The 17,278-nt window shown below is 39.0% G+C and overlaps 1 protein-coding gene across 3 annotated transcripts in view; it reads left to right on the top strand.

The window, feature by feature from the left end:
* LOC109466447 (potassium voltage-gated channel subfamily A member 1-like) overlaps nucleotides 1-17,278 on the top strand; it is a 63,081-nt gene that overhangs the window by 36,478 nt on the left and 9,325 nt on the right. For all 3 annotated transcript variants that reach the window (XM_019764171.1, XM_019764172.1, XM_019764170.1), the window contains one exon: nucleotides 4,800-4,870. The gene's annotated coding sequence lies outside the window, so the exon portion shown is untranslated. The remainder of the gene's footprint in view (nucleotides 1-4,799; nucleotides 4,871-17,278) is intronic.

Here is a 17,278-nt window from a genome sequence, read left to right as displayed (position 1 = left end):
TCAACTGCAAAATGCCCATATTTTGCCCTGAACAGTTGAAAACAGTCCTTTTCTTCCTAGCTGTTACAGTTATTCTATCTTTCAATGCAGTGGTATCATTAAAAGCTCAAAATTCATTGTTTAAATTTTGAACCAGCTTTGTGTGTTGACCTCATGGCTCCTATCGTACCATTTTGGGCCATAATACTAATAGGATGATAAGGCCTGTTTTTATTTTTAATTTTTTCGCCCGTCTGCTCCAATATTTTTCTAATAATCCATTAAAAAATCCGTTAACCAAGAAATTAAATTGGTGTAGCCTTACCTTGCTTACATCTATATTATCAGACACCTTCCTCAGAAGCTCTTGATTCATTAATCACATGGGACAAATAGTAATGATGAATGGAGACTTATGATCAAAGGAGGCATTGTCACTGTGAATATGCTAAAGAAGCTTGCAACTGAATCCGAGTATTGTCTAGACAGATCTTTTTTGTACACTTCAATGACATTATTCAATATATATGTCAGTCAACTCTATTCTTATATCATATACTTGTCTTGTTGCAAAGTTCACTGTGGAGAAGTTATGTTCAGTAAGCCTGAAATGCTTCATTACTTCAATATTGTTCCTTCCTTACCCATGTGCTACATGTAGGTTCTTTCTAGGGCTGCACCAATTTAATTTCTTGGTTAACAGATTTTTTAACGGATTATTAGAAAAATATTGGAGCGGGCGGGCGAAAAAAAAAAAACAGGCCTAGGCATCCTATTATGGCCCAAAATGGTACGATACTAGCCATGAAGTCAACACATCAGGCTGGTTCAAAATTTTAACAATGAATTTTGAACTTTTAATGATACCACTGCATTGAAAGATGGAATAACTGTAACGAATAGGAAGAAAAGGACTGTTTTCAACTGTTCAGGGCAAAATATGAGCATTTTGCAGTTGATTCTGAATTTTTATTTTTATTTGCAAATCAGAAAAAAATGAAGCAGGCGAATCTGTTAACCAAGAAATTAAATTGCTGTAGCCTAAGAACTTTCTAGTATCCATCTCTGCTTTTCACCATCACTTAATGATAAACCTTAAGTTAAATGTAGAGTCTGTGAGTCCCTGTGGATGTCCCAGCATGTATAGATGAGAAATGGGAGTCTTCTCTTATATAGAAGCTTCTAGTATCTTCCTCCATCCATCATCAGGGGTCCATAAATGGAAACTCTTCACAGTCCCTGTCTCTGATTCACACCCGGAGGGTTACATCCATGACAGTAGTGCCGATGATCCATCCGGCGTTGTAAACCTCCACATCTCGCCCCCGGCTCGAACACTTGAGAGAGAGAACCGCTTTAATCTTGACTGGGAGGATTTGGCGCGAGCGAGGACTTCAAAGGATCTGATCTAAATGCCCGTTATACAGTCCCGTCCACCTAAAAGCCTGTCGGGTGTCGAGGCAGTTTTCTTGTTAAAAGGCTGCGGCCTGCCTTACTCAATCATAGGACAGGGATGCAAGCCGTGGGACAATTGCAAGAACCAAGTCCATTTATGTGGCAACACTACAAAGTAATTCTTTTCCTTATTTCTAAGCTCTTTGAAGATTGAAAATTCTGGTTGAAAGGAAAACTTACAGTAACTGTGAACAAAGAAAAGTCTTTTTTATAACATGCTGTAGTGAGCAATTAAGCCACTAATAAAGGTTTGACATAAACTTTTGAAAGGTTTAATATACCACGAGTTTTCGTGTTCTTCTTCTAGGTACAAATTTTGTAAATTTTTTTTTGATTTCAGATTTTTACATCATACAAATACCGGTACAGTAACTGTAAATCATGTTTTTTCATGGTACTTTTATATTCATGAAATCTATCATTAATGTGTACAAATAATTTGCTAACTTTCCTTCTTCTGCACTGCACCTGCCACGACCACGAATGTATTATTATAGCTCCGCGAACATGTCCATTTTTCTCAGACCGTGAAATTTTGCTACTGCGAATTTAAAGTGATTGCAGTAGTGGTTAATGAACAATTTTTAAAACTTGTATTTAGTAATACTTTAACCTGTTATGCAACAAGCAAGAGTTTTGGACTTGTAGTTTGTGTAACAATTGTTTGATTTCATTCACCTCGACCCTTTCCTTTTTAACCCACTTGTCCTCTTGTAAACAGTCCCATAGAAGTCTCAACCCTGAGCTGTTTTTGTTCCAAAGACATTTTTTGTCCCAGTTTTAACGTTCAGGGCACTGCATATGTTGTTGATGGATGGTATATTTGCTTACTTAGTCCCCGGAGGTAGGAATAACAATTGTTACCCAAGCTTGGCTTGGGTAGCTATACCACCACGCTTCTCCTAAGAACAATCTAACAGGCAATCTGATGCTATTTTTGCCCCAAGTTTTTAAAGACAAGTTGGTAATTAATGCAAGGCATATAGCGAAGAGTTACACTAGGTTTGATGCCCCAACAAAGTCTATTCACGACTTGTGTTTTGGGTAAAACTCGGAGGGTATTTTGAACCGCCCAATGCCACACCTCTAATTGTCTTCATTTGAATCTTACGGCCAGCTATTAAGTTTGAAACACTCCTTTCACCTTACTTCTAACTTAATAAGAAAGTCATAAGATTTCTATTTCCTTGATAAGTTGTGTTACATAACCAAAAAAGATTTTAAGAATGGTAGTCGTTGTTGAAGGTGTTTTGAATGTTAGATCCGTAAGCCTATAATCTATTGTTACTAAATCAGTACGATTAGTAGCCGATGCAGTCGACCCTTTATGTCGCGACGGTCTCAGTTTCACCGTAGGCACACATGAGCATTATTTGCTTGTTTACAGACAACAGTAATGTAATGCCTGACTGCTCCTTCTCTGTCGCTTCTTTTCTGGGCGCTCCCGGTATAAGATGTTATGCAAGACACGCTCCACTGCCTTCTTGGGCGTCCAAGTATCCTTCTTGAGATGCTGGGCTGAGAAACACCTGAGAAAAGTAAACTAAGACCATTGTTGCATGGCGGTATGACATCATCAGGGCCAAAAATGCACCTGTATGAATGATAACCCTAATCCCTAACTACACAAGGTAGTGTTCCTTGTATGCATGGTGTTGATACAATTTCTGTGTGCCAAATCAAACATATCTAAATGTCTACATAATACTAATAGAAGCATGCAGCAAAGCTGGCTGGTACTGAAATTGAGATTTTTGAGAGGGAAACTTGGATCAAACTGATGCACATTGCTTGCAGGACATTATCATACATAGCTTGTTTGCAGAACGTACTGTGCCTGCACAAAACCCATTTTTTGTCACTGTTTTGTTGGCCCGTACAGTCAATGTTGCATCAGAATTTTTCCTGTTGCAGACTGTATCTTTTCTGACACAACAGTTGAAAACTACAGACGGGATGTCATCCTCAAATATGTGAACACTGCCTTAAATGAGATTGCTCTGCTGAAGTGCTATGCACAATACATTATGGGTTTTATACAGGCGCAGTACATTCTGCCAAAATGCATAAGTCTAGGGTAAGGATGGATTGGGTGGGTAGATTTGCATATATAGAAACATTACTGACAAAGTCACAGTGATCTAGCTTTAATCATTTTACACTTCGGCAATGGGCAGAATGATAGTATACTAGTTATAGTACATAATACAAAATTGCTAACCCTCATTTTTTCCTACTGTGGTATACGTATACCAACTGAGAAAAAAATACTAGACTAAAATGAGTGATATCTATATTAGACTGAAATGAGTGATATCTATACTAGACTGAAATGAGTGATATCTATACTAGACTGAAATGAGTGATATCTATTTCAGTTTGCAATTCAATGCTTTCTATTGCCACAGTTTTACTGACCTAAATCTTTGTTAGGTTGATTATTCTATGGATGAGTTCAGTGACGTCAAACGGTGCATTGTAAATAAAGATAAAGAGAACTTTGTGTTTAATCAGTTCATCTGTCAATTTTGTCAGAGGCTGGATCACTTTAATTTATAGTTTGACACATTTCTAAAAAATGTCATGCTACAGTTGTTTTACAGTTTTATATTAATTGTCTATGATCTCTGTAACCCTGATATCAAGAATGCTAGTAGACATTAAAAATTAAGTTATGTATTGATCAATTTCTGTAGCATTGTTCTCAAAATTGTCTTTACTATTAGTATCACCTGAGCCTTGAACTGTGTAGCTTGAAGTGTATGAGTTATTATGTAATACATAATGTTTGCCTATTACGTAAGCACTATCACGGCTACATGTACAATGTAAATGTCATGTCGAGAGTTTTGTTTGGTCTAGAAATACGACTCAGATAAATTTTCTGTATGACGATTTTGTACTAGGCTAATACGCCTGAAACGTTTTCAGAGCCTTCATAAAATTTCCATCATGTGAACCCGCAACACGCAGTAAATTCTAATGTACATTGACGTGTTCATACTACATGTACATACCCAGACGCTTGTGTCTAAAGGGCATTGTGCTAGAACTGCAATAGCAGAACAAATGGGATAAAGCAACAAAGGCCAAATATTTTACAATTGTTAGAAGATATGTGTATGTGTGTATAGTAAGTGTGTGTTATATCAGCAAGATTGCAATTTCCTTTTTTACAAGAAATCATTGTAAAAATTATTTGAACAACCACTTCTCAAGAAGGCTTAGTACTAGATTTGTCTATCAATCCCTAAAGCTTGTTTAGGTAATCATATAAAAGCTTTAATTTTGATTGTTTGATCCATGTTACGTGTACATCCTGGCAGGCTTGTAATTTGATCCCTCTGCTTGTTTGTCTCTTCTAGCTGTCAATCAAGCATCCCATCCCAGCATGCAACAGGTGTGACATCAACAGTTGCCCGGGCAACCATTACAGGTGAGTGATTCTGTCAGTTGGGGGCTTTAAAGGGTTCAGGTGTCCGTTGTTTGTGATTTAAGGGTGCCTGTGTGTGGGTGAGATACAGGAGAGCATGCAGGCAGTATGTTTCCAACCCCCTAGTGGTCATAGCTGGAACAGCAGGTAGAAATGAGGAATACTGTAAAAGCTGTACCAATCTGAGGACGGATACAATCTTGTCCATGTGGACAGATGGTCACTACAGACAGGATTCTTGATGCTAAGGCCATACCAATTTAATTTGTTGTTTCTCAGAAAATATGAAGCGACAGGGCGAAAAAAATAAAAACTAAATTATGAATACAAGGCATCCTAGTATAATACAAAATGCTACGAAAGGAGCAATGAAGTCAACACAAAAGGCTGGGTTACTATTTAAACAATGAATTTTGAAGTTTTAATCAAACCACTGCATTGATAGATGGAAAACCTGTAACACCTAGTAGGAAGTTACAGGTTTCTATGACAACCTGTAGCTAAGGACTTTCCTCAACTGTTGGGGGGCAAAATATGAGCATTTTTTAGTTGATTCAGAACCAAAATATTTTTTGCAATTAAAAAAAAAACCGAAGAGGCGAATCCGAGAACCAACAAATTAAATTGATGTGGCCTAATGAGAGCAATGACAAAAAACCATGTTTTAACAAGCCTTTATAAATGATAAAAAGGCTTACTGTATGTTGTGGGGACATCTGTGGTTGTAAATTTGTGTCACAGCGGAAGCAAGTTACTAGTAAGCAGGGATAAGTTCACAGCCTGAGGCACATAAGCGGTCCTATGATATCCCAAGGATTTCCTTACAAAGTGTGAGGCTAACCTTGTCACATGTTGACTTGTCTGTAGTAACCTCCATACCAAGGCCGTGTTGTGGTTTATTCTTGTCATGGGTTGTGCGCACGGTCACGTCTGCTTTCTATTCCAATAGGAGAAATGCCTTGCCAAATACAGGTTACTGGCAATGATGTTGTTGTTCGTTCTTGACCAAAGGCACATAAACGTTATATGGAAAACTGCCATGATTAGATTATTAGATGCGTAATACAGTATCCGAAAAGAAATTGTGCTGTGTCAGTTTTGATGTTTAGCAGCAAAGCTAGGAAAGTTTAAGTATCAGGCCTGCATGTCGCCCCTGCATAACCATACAGCTTAAACAGGAAATGTGTATAATACATGTATAAGACTTTTCCGCGCTGATTTAAGTGGTCCAGGAGGTGTTCGAAAGAGAACAGGGTTCGATCCGCATCTGTCTATTAAGGTAACCTACCAACATTGTCTTGTTGTTGAATATTGTCTACTATGTATTGACTTACCTATTGAATAAGCTGTATAACTCACAATTAACATGTAGGTACATGTACAGATTAGTACATATTAGCCCTCCCCTCCTCTTTCCAGTATTAAACGTCACAAAAACATCACAAAAATAGCCTTGCCTGCATCGTTAAACAATGTTTAGAGTTAGATGTTCAAGGGTTAGGTGTAACAAGTGGTTCGGTGTAATGTAGGCAGCTGCCGCTTTGCCGGGTACCTGTGAAGCTGGTGTGTTACGCCAAAGGGTGGTTATACTGGCTATACAGATACAGATACAGAAGATCATAATGATTGTTATTATAAAATTTCATAGCCCTTATGATATGGCTTCTGTCAGTCATGGCAGATATTTTACTGTTATCTATAGCAGTTAATGTCTCTCCTGTCATTAATTCTCATTAATTTTTATTTTGGTTTTGAGTTATTACTTTTCTTTCTCCACTCTGTGGCTGCTGATAATCTGATGTAATAAAATTTCCCAGCCAGTCTTAAGTCTTCATGTCGCTTCCGGCAGTCCAATGCTGAGATTTTTCACTCCTTTTAAGCCGTTATCTGCCATCATGTCTTTCACATAGTCATTTCTTTGTACTGCATTTGTTGTTGTAGATTATTACTGTGACTGACTGTGTGAGTTTTTAAAAATCTTGTTATGATAAGAGTCTCGACCTGAGGCAAATAATAAATACTTTTACAGTAGAATATCAACAAGGCCTGTGGCAACCATATATACATGTAGCAGTGACAAGTATCTACATGTAAAAGCCAGGAGTAATTTCATGCTTTGGGCACTATAGGAGATAAAAATATTGACAAGCTAACAGTTTGTTGTTTATTTTAACAGAAATAGTACATGATTGTACATATAGCTTGTGGGTTTGAATAACTTTTAAAGATGCTGCAATTTTGCTTCCTTCATAATGTTTAGAATCCATCATCTTACTATTAAAAAAAATCTATTTATAGCCAAAGACAGCCGTATGAATTTTGGCCAAGTGGGTAGAGTGTTTGCCTTGCATTTAGGTCGTGAGTTCAATCCCAGCCAAATTATACCTTTAGAAATGGTACATACTGATAATTCTCTGCTTAGCACTCAGCATTTGAGAATATGGAGTTAAACACATACCACTGTAACCACTGGACTGGCCCCCTGCCTTAGTGATCGTGCACATTTGCGTGGCCCAAGGGCTATAGAAAAGGAGATAGGCACTGCCCTACATGTATGTACCGTATACTGTAAATCACCTTATTTTCACAGTAGCAAAATGTCATAGTCTGAGATTACAACTGTATCCAGTACATATTAAATTTCATCATTAAAGTAGATGGATTTTTCTGGGCTAGCATAACTAGATAAATGCTGAGTGCATTATAAACTATAAGATGTTTATGAAATGGCAACAGAGTGATAACTTGATGGATGCTATTATATCGTAACCTACATGATCTCTATAAGATGTTAATTAAGTTACTTTGCTTGATTCATTAGAGGTGAGATGAGATGATAGATGTCACAGTTCCGTGTCCTGTGTGTCGGTACATGGACTAGTGATGAAGTTAGATGTCCATTCAAAAGTCTAAAGGGGCAGACAGCAAGTCGTTTGGTGCTATATAGCCAGCTGCCGCCACGCCGTGTGCCTGCGAAGCTGGTGTGTTACGCCAAAGGGCGGTTATACCGGCTATACAGATACAGACAGTCTTACATACCAGCAAGCTACAGTGACTTAAAAAATGGCAGAACGTACTGCATCTGTGTGAAACCTGCATATAAGTATAGTTTAGCGTAATGTAGAATGTACATGTAGAGTCGAAATATTCTCTAGCCAGTAGTCCTTTATAATACTCTGTCAGATACAATGTCCGTTGACCATATATATAGCATTATATTAGGCACATACCAACTAATAATTTTATAATATTTGCCATACATTGTACCCGTGACAATCGTTGTGCAATAAACTTTGACTATAGCACCTACTAATAGGGGGCCCGCAAGCCTTGTTCTGTAGAGTGTAATCGGCCATTTTAATTCTATGTAGAGCGTGGCCAGGCCTCTAATTCAATGTAGAGAGTAATTGGCGCATTTTGCGCAGAGCGTATTCACCATTTTAATTCTATGTAATGCGTTGTAGCCACTTGGAATTTAGCGAAATCGAGAGGTTTCCGAATTCAGCGTAGAGTGTTGCAGGCCCCCCTAATAGGCTGACGGCCTGACACCTTCTTTGTTATCATGTATTTAAGGATGACATCCCGTCTACATGCTTGTTTGTTTTTACTATTTTGTGTCGGAAAAGATATTGTCTGCAAAGGGGAAAATTCTGATGCAACGTTGACCAAACATCCTACGAAAAGCATGAAAAATCCAGATTTTATACAGGCACAGTACATTTGTACATTGTATGTTTTGCTGACATAACCACTCAAGCTGCCTTCATTTGTAAACAGATGGAACAGAGGCCTTCTTAATAATTGCACTGACAGATCTTAATAGGAAGTTAGTAATCTCATGACTTCCTAGCAAGAATTCCATCTTGTTCCTGTGAACACGGTTAACTGCCGAAACAATCTGGTAGTTTGGCTGAAAATTGGAAGGCTTTGTTTTACTGCGTGGTTAATGGAGGAGTCCTTGGGGTGATGAGTGTGTGAAGAGACAGGAATACACCTGTTTCCCATCCATCAGGTCACAACTCATCCATATTATCTCTCTACAATAGGAGGAAAGATGATGTTAAGCCTGTGCTATAACCAGAACCATGCTTTATCCAGAACCATGCTTTATCCAGAACCATGCTTTATCCAGAACCATGCTTTATCCAGAACCATGCTTTATCCAGAACCATGCTTTATCCAGAACCATGCTCTCAGCTACTGTTCTGGATAGTTCACACATTTCCAGACCCAGAATTCTAAAAAAAAATCACAACTGAGTCTTTCAGGAGAGGGTTAATCTAAGGGAATTGACATAAGAAACAAAGGGTAACATCATACTAACATGACGTCATTGTAGCTTGATGGCAAGACTTTCAGCTTGATGTTCTGATGATTTCAAGAGATTACTCTACAACCTAATAACTCTGGTGTACCGTACCCCTACACTTTGATATATAGAAGAAGCTTCCGTTACTGTGTCATTATAGTGACGTCATTGACGTCATTGTAGTTTGATGGCAAGACTTTTATCAGCTTGATATTCTGATGATTTCAAGAGATTACTCTACAACCTAATAACTCTGGTGTACAATACCACTACACTTTGATATATAGAAGAAGCTTCCGTTACTGTGTCTTTAATGGAGAAGTGGTTTGATGTCATCACAGTAGCATACTGTAAGGTGACGTCAACATGAATTGATAGCATAGCTTACGGCCTGATATGATGACGACAATTTCAAGGGATCTTATTATACAATGTTTACTTTGATGTATTTAAGAACATTCACCATGATCATAATGATTCTTTCAAGGAAAAGTGGATTCACGACATCATGGCAGGGAACTACAAAATGACATCAACCTATATATGATAGCATACATGTAGTTTCCAGCTTGTTATCATGATGTTTTCATAGTTTCGAGAGATTTTATTATACAATCTTAGGTGTATTTTATGCTTGTTTACCAGTTAGTGTATAATAATATTTTAGTGCATTGCTTTCTGACAAAACTGGATTTTCACAATCAAAGTCAATTTTCTATACTATTTCAGATCTGTATTTAGGCATCCTTTTAATGTTACAGTTAGTAAGTTGAATCAACCCAATCCCAGAGCATCTCGTTGATCGAAAATGGCTGCTTGTTTTGAATGGTAGGCTGGTTCTAGCTATTTATTTGCCAAAAGTGCCAAAAAATAAACTTACCCTAAGGGACTCCTTACATAGCTTGTTGTGGGGTTATTTCACACGCTTCAAGCCAGTTCAAAAATGATGACAAAATTGTGCTAAGAAATGACAGTAAATGTGTCAATATCAGGCAGATTTCCTCATCCAGAATATTTTTTGTTTTATGCCACCCTGAAATTGCTTTGGATGTCTTGAACACTTTCAATCTTTTTTAATTTTTTTTTTTTTAATGACGATTTACCACATTTGTGGAAGGATTGACATAATAGGTGACTATCACCTCTTCAAAGATGTCAACCCCGAGACCAGACTGTAAGGTTTGAACCACTCACACCGGGAAGGTCCCCTACTCTTTTCGATAAGTGTGGTGGGTTCTTTAACGTGCGTGGGGTGTGGCCCTCCCAAACACGGGACCTCCATTTAACGTTCTATTTGAGGGATGTCCCTAGCCGAAGCTAGGAACTCAATTACACCTTAGCAGTGTTCGAAATACCCGTCTGCAGTCTGCAATTTGCAGATAGATTTTCAAGATTGCAGAAGAAAAAATCTTACAATCTGCAATTTTGCAGAAGGAAAAAATAGGCTCCGGATTCAATAGTTTTCAATTAGCAAAGCAGTGGCGCTGTGAATAGATCGAAAACCTGCGCCGCACGAACCTGCCGGCGTTTTTCAGCAGACTGTAATGGTCCCATATAAGGGAATTTGGGGTCAAAGTTGAACGATTTCGACAAGGCGACGAAAGGCGACGATAACCAAATATGGGCACTCGCCATTTTCCGATGTTAGATTTCGTCTCCCGGGAGGACCCGACAACTGCCTCGTAAATTTTCGGCAGTTTTCGCTGAGCATTTCCCAGCAGGCAACACGGCAAAGGAAACATGGCTCCTCCGAAAAACCACACTCGCCTCGGCATTAATTTGCCGAAATTTCGATGTTTTTCCTTGGTATTTTGCACGATTCAAGCAAAGAAAACAAGTTGATCACATGAACAAAAGAGAAATACAGCACTGGGAACCTAATGGTCCGTTTTGTTGGGCGTTAATTTCTCATTTCGAGTGAAAATTTACGTGCATCACATTGTGACCATATGGTGTAAAATCTGATTTTCGGCCCGATTCGAACCAAGCACGGCCCGTAGACTTGTCCTTTATGATTTCTAGATGACTATCGGTAGCAAAATACGGGAAAATATTGTTGCAAAATGAGAGAGACGGAGACTAAGGTAAACTTCTTTTATTTGAAGGCTGGATTTTCATTTTCCTGGCAGGCTTCTTTGTATGTAGTGATCATCAGTTATTCAGTAACAACAAATATGGATTTTTGTTCCGGTCAAAAAAACCGGTTCACCGACGTTTCGGTTTTTTTGGACCGGACCGATAAAGTTTTACGGTCCGAACATATTTAAAAGATTGATATTTTGAAGAATTTCAGTAATGCTACAGATTTACAAAGCTATAACTATTACCGTTAACGTTATATATATATGATGTAAGAATAGGCATTATTGGTTTCAGAAGGTTGTAATATGGGGGCTTGTGTAGTTGCAGAAAGTGTTTCCAAATTGCAGGACGAAATTTTGACTCTTCTGCAATATTGCAGAGCACTGAAAAAAAGTATTTCGACCACTGCACCTTAGTGAAGTGAGGAAAGTCGTGTAAAGTACCTTTCCCAAGGGTACAACGTCGGGGCGCATGTTCGGACTTGTATGACCCGGAATCGAACCCGGGTCTCCCCGTTTCATAGTCCAGTGATGTACCACTACACCACACGTAGCCTTAGCAATTGAATGATTCTTATAACTGAACTGATGACATCACTGACAGCAGCAAACTCCAAGATGACGTCATCGTGAATTGATAGCATAGCTTCCGGGCTGACGCACAGATAACGATCTCTCACATCTAGAACTGCGTCATCAGTCACCAACATACTGAGACTCGCACCGGGGAGATTATCTCTAGAGTCGTTATAATAGCGCTGAGAAATGGTTTGTGTGGAAATCGATTTAAGGAGTATTAACTGTGTACAAAGCCTCTGGCAATGCACAACTAGGTTTCCTATTCATCAGTCCTGAGCTTGTGAGAATGACAGGATGACGTCAGAGCAGCCGAACTCCTCAGCTCAGATTTGGCTGCCAGGGCTCAAAATACTGTTTGCATGTGCACCTTAGTACAAGTATTGGTGATGTGCAGGTATTTCTGATGTCTACCTGCACCTAACCTGCACTGGTCCATGTACTGGGTATATGCAAGTTAGTGCAGGTAAAATTGGAGCTGTGCAGGTATTTCTGATGTCTTACCTGCACCTAACCTGCACTGGTCCATGTACTGGGTATATGCAGGTAAGTGCAGGTACAATTGGAGCTGTGCAGGTATTTCTGATGTCTACCTGCACTTAACCTGCACTGGTCTGCTGCATAGATTGTTACCTCCTATAAATGGTTTGGATATAGGCAATGGTTTCTGAACAGTTTTAGTATGATGCATACTTCCTAAATCCTGAAAGGTGCAGGTAAAATTTGTCTGGTGCAGGTAATTTCCAATGTTACCAAGTGCAGCAGTGCAGATATGAAGAGAAAGGTATTTGGAGGCCTTGCAGGATCCGGAGCTATATATACTAGTTGCATGGAAATGTCAGGAAGTTGGGAGAGGTAGAATATAACTCAGGAACAGGTGAGCTGGAAATGTTAGGAACGTATTAGTCGCTAGAAAGTCACACGTGTGGAAGTGTGCTTGGTTCTGCATGCTGTGACCTTTCGATGTGATTAAATGCTGCTGAACCTTGCCAGATATAAACTTTTGGAAGAGCAACACCAAAGTCTATGCAAAACTTGATATATGAGAGGCTATAACCATGATTTTATACTTAATAATCTCTTCTTATACTTCTTATAATATACAAATGTGGTAATTTTTTATCAATGAATAAATGAAACTGTTACATACAAACAGGAATACTTTACAACTTTCATCAAAACAAAAATATAATGCGTGAATTCTTAGTATGGATAACCTGTCTACCCTTGCTTTGAAAAGCAGCTTTGGGAGATTGAGTGCCTCCCTAGGCATGTATATTTCTTCATTAAAACAATTTCATGTACTTTGCAGAAGTGGCGCCGCTATTACTATTACTTCATTCACTCAGCAATTGAATTTGAGACGAAGGAAGATTAACACACAACTAGAGAGGTTGACATTTGTGAGCAAATACAGCATGTTTCATTCCATCTCCCCATACAAAATACACTCTTCCATATCAACCATTTGAAGAAATGGACATCCCAAAGTTCATCCATTCTTGCACTACCGAAAAAAATGGACATAACCCCTTTCTCTCTTCTCCTAAGTTTGAATTTTCTGAATTTAGTCCCCCTTGCTAGAATGGGCTCTCCTATAAACACCTCAACATGTAAATGGACTCTTCATATGGTATGGAGTGAAATATAAAATCAGCTGGTGGCACAACCACTTCTTGGAACAGCTTCATGGCAGTGTTTACAGCGGCCGGTCCGTCCCCCCAGGGCTGTCACTCGGAAGTGGTACTAATTCAGCCAAGTCTGTGCGCCTGCGAGTCTTTATGCAGCAAATAAAGGCGTTTTAGATGACTGGGATAAGCCTGCCGTAGCCGGGCTCGTTTGTCAGGGAGAGGGATGACGTAAACGTGGGAGATGAAGCGTGCGATACCGTTATCAGCAGCGCGGCAGGGCGCAGCAAGGCTTTATAATGGACATGTGCTGGTCTGAAAGAAAGCTGGCTTTCCTCTGTTGAATTTGAAATCGGGTCTGCTGACAAAACGTGGCAGTTATTCTGTGATTGCAGCAGCATGTGTAGGGAGAGTTAGGGAGGAAATGATCCAATTTTTTGTGCAGTGAAGTGTATTTAGACCTGGTTACCTTTTGATTGTGGTACAGGTCATTTAACTTGCTTTGATACAAATTAGTTTGAAATATTTTGCAATGCATACATATACCTATTCCACATTGTGTATCATTGACAACTGTTTTTTTTTCATATTTTATAAAATAGAGGGTGTGTGTGTGTCAGTGGGAAAAGAATTATAATGTAAAAATGTTCTGTTAAACAAGCTCCCAAGAAACTCAATCAATTTCTGTGACAAAATCAAACGTAATATACTTTTTGCAGCAATTTTACACTGATCAGTGGTCTGTCACTCAAAAAGGGCTGGTGGTCCTCGGTACTTTCAAAATTGTCTTTTGGGAAAAGTCTTGTTCAAGTGCCCTGTAGCTTATCTTGGACATATATGGCTTTAGACGAGGCTTTAGCTGACAGCAGGTTGCAAGGCCTGGGGAGTACATTACTGTGATACCATAGAACCTTGCAGAGAGGGTTTGGGAAGCACACTCAAGATTAGTATCTGAAATGTTGGTGAAAGCTTCTCAAGTAGCTGGCCTGAGGTTATGTCGTGATGGACTACTGTGTATTTTAAAGCTGGTTATGTTGTGAGATACAAGAGCCACACGTATGACGTACCATTCAAGTGTCATAAAACTGTCCAGACGCGTCACACAAAGAACAAGGTTGCTGATATTTTGTCCAAAAATTGTGCATTGCATGAGGGATGTGCAGAGATTGCCATCTATATGAAACCTTGAAGTGTAGGGGGCTTTCTATGAATCATTCAATCGCAGCCAAAGCCTTGCACGGAACTCTCTTTACAAATGGCAACCCTGGAGCTATTCAGTGCAGCCTTGGCCACCTTCAGCTTGAGTTTGTCAGCTGCAAAGAAAGGCTGATAGCTAAGAATACTCCTTCAGAACTATTCAGTCGGTGCCTTAGATGCAAAGTAGTTCTTAAACATGTACATGTACATGTACATTGTAGCGGTGGAGTCAAGATGGCTGAAATAGATAGGCTTTTGACTGCTGTGTTCTCTGCAGTCAGGTTGTTGTCTTTAGCTCCGGTAAGTTGATGTGTGCCTGGGGTGGTGTGGGAAGTCCTGTGTGATGCTACAGGCTGATGGGATCCGAGTGGTCAATTTGGGGAGGATTTTCCTCTTGTTGCTGGGGGATTCTGCAGGATGTGATAGGAATGTGCTCACAGTAGGACAATATGGATGACATCCTCTGGGAGCTACAAAACTGATGTGAGTCAGGTAAAATGAAAGTCATGAATGTAGAACAAAATGACTAAACACCCAGATTAATTATGGTGTGGAGAATAATACATGTAGACTCTTCATTTTCATATCTTCACACATTGTTCTTCCTTTCCTTTGGAATCAATTTTGGCATTCTATAATAGTAACACTTGTTTTGGTATGCAGTCATTGAAGCTGTTCAAGGAGAAGGTATTGATACATGTACATGTACATTGTAAATGCTTCATCAGGAATATGCCTCCATGCAGTGTTCATTAAAAACCATAGCAGGAGGAATCATTTGGTAATCACACACTGTTCTTTGCATGAGCGCTGGCTCCCAAATGTACCTACTGGTAACTGATCTCAAAGGTTTTTTCTAAAACAAATGTCCCTGCAGTTAAAAAAAAACTGCTAGGGGACCCAAAATAATTTCAGTTCTTCCCGGCAAGTACAAGAGAGATCTCCAGTCCAAAATTCATGACCCTAGCTTGTCCATATCATGAGATATCAAATATAAACCAGAAGTGATGCTACAGTATCATAACAAGCCACCAGGGGGCCCAAATTGTAATAAACCCCAGCAGATCATGTGGTAACCACATACAGTTCTACATACATGTGTGTGCAGGCTCCCATAAATAGTGGGCATATGCTACCTGTACGGTCCCCACCCTGTGATCCTGTAATACTGATAATGTGGTGCAAGCTTATTGTAAATTGGTTTGTGAGAGTGGGTAGGAACTGTTGCTCAGGTGGAGTATCAGCAGGGATTGGGGGCCTGACTCGTGTCGAAACTACATTGGGCCACATTAATGTCATATCTTGGTTTGCATATTACATGCATTTCAAACAATAATGCAGTTCTATCATGAAACTTTTGTGGTGGTTTTATTTTCACGTTTTTTGTCATGCCCTCTCCACCCCTAGTTCATGACACCACGAGTAATATGTCTTCCTTGTATGACTGCGGTTCTACAGAATATTTTTACAATGTAAGGCCACACCAATTTAATTTGTTGGTTCTCGGATTTTTTCAGAAAAAATATGAAGCGACAGGGCGAAAAAAAATAAAAATAAAAACAGGTCTAGGCATCCTATCATAGGCTTAAATGCTATGGAATGAGCCATGAAGTCAACACAAAAGGCTTGGTTAAAATTTAAACATTGAATTTTGAACTTTTAATCAAGCCACTGCAATGATAGATGGGAAAACTGTAACAACTAGGAAGAAAAGGACTTTCCTCAATTGTTGGGGGCAAAACATGAGCATTTTTCAGTTGATTCAGGGCCAGAATCAATTTTTTTTTTTTTGCAAATCAGAAAAAAACGAAGAGGCGAATCCGAGAACCAACAAATTAAATTGGTGTGGCCTAACTGTGAATTTAAAACACTGCCAAAACCTTCCTTTTCAGAGCCCTACAATAAAATAAAACTGCTCCTGAAGTTTCATGATTCACAGTGTATTCCTAGCCCTTCCTGGTGGTGTGTGTGTATGTGTGTGTGTGTGTGTGGGGGGGGGGGCAAGGTAGACATATTGGACTATGAACATTGGAATATACATAGCAACAAAAATGGCGAGAAGTCCAAATTTTAGTAGTACATTCTGCCAACGTGCTCATAGACACAGTTTTACAGAGTAAACAGTCACATGCCAGTTTTCCTCTCAGCCCTTCATTATATGATCTTCTAATATGTTAAATAAAAATGTCTGGGAGCAATGAAATTATATTGTTGTGGCCTTAACAGGGATAATTTGTAGACAGGATCCCAGTGGGAAACATTGCACGAATTCTCAATCTCTTTAGATTGCTTCCAGAAGAGGTAGAATTAATAGTCTTGTCTGTTTCTGACGTGAAAAGCTTTAGAATCAGATGAATTGTGCATTGCAAACTTTTGGCATAATTTTCAGAACATAAAATAGTTGAAAATAATGCTAATATATAAAGGAAAGAACGCTGTTCTTCGTGTGCTGATTTATTTTATGTCTGAGTCATTTGCCATGAAATTTGCATGATAGTAGATTTGTTCATCTTGCTCTCCTCAAGGGCAACTATGGTATTTCATAGTGTCAAAATCATAACACCAGATATCAAAATATCTTTTTTGCATCACTGACAAGTAGATATTCTGTGCTCCAACA

The sequence above is a fragment of the Branchiostoma belcheri genome, unplaced genomic scaffold (genome assembly GCF_001625305.1).
Source record: "Branchiostoma belcheri isolate BF01 breed outbred unplaced genomic scaffold, Haploidv18h27 scaffold167, whole genome shotgun sequence".
In the NCBI taxonomy this organism is placed as follows: domain Eukaryota; kingdom Metazoa; phylum Chordata; class Leptocardii; order Amphioxiformes; family Branchiostomatidae; genus Branchiostoma; species Branchiostoma belcheri.
Note: the sequence above shows the minus strand (reverse complement) of the source record. Positions and strands in the feature narration are given on the sequence as shown.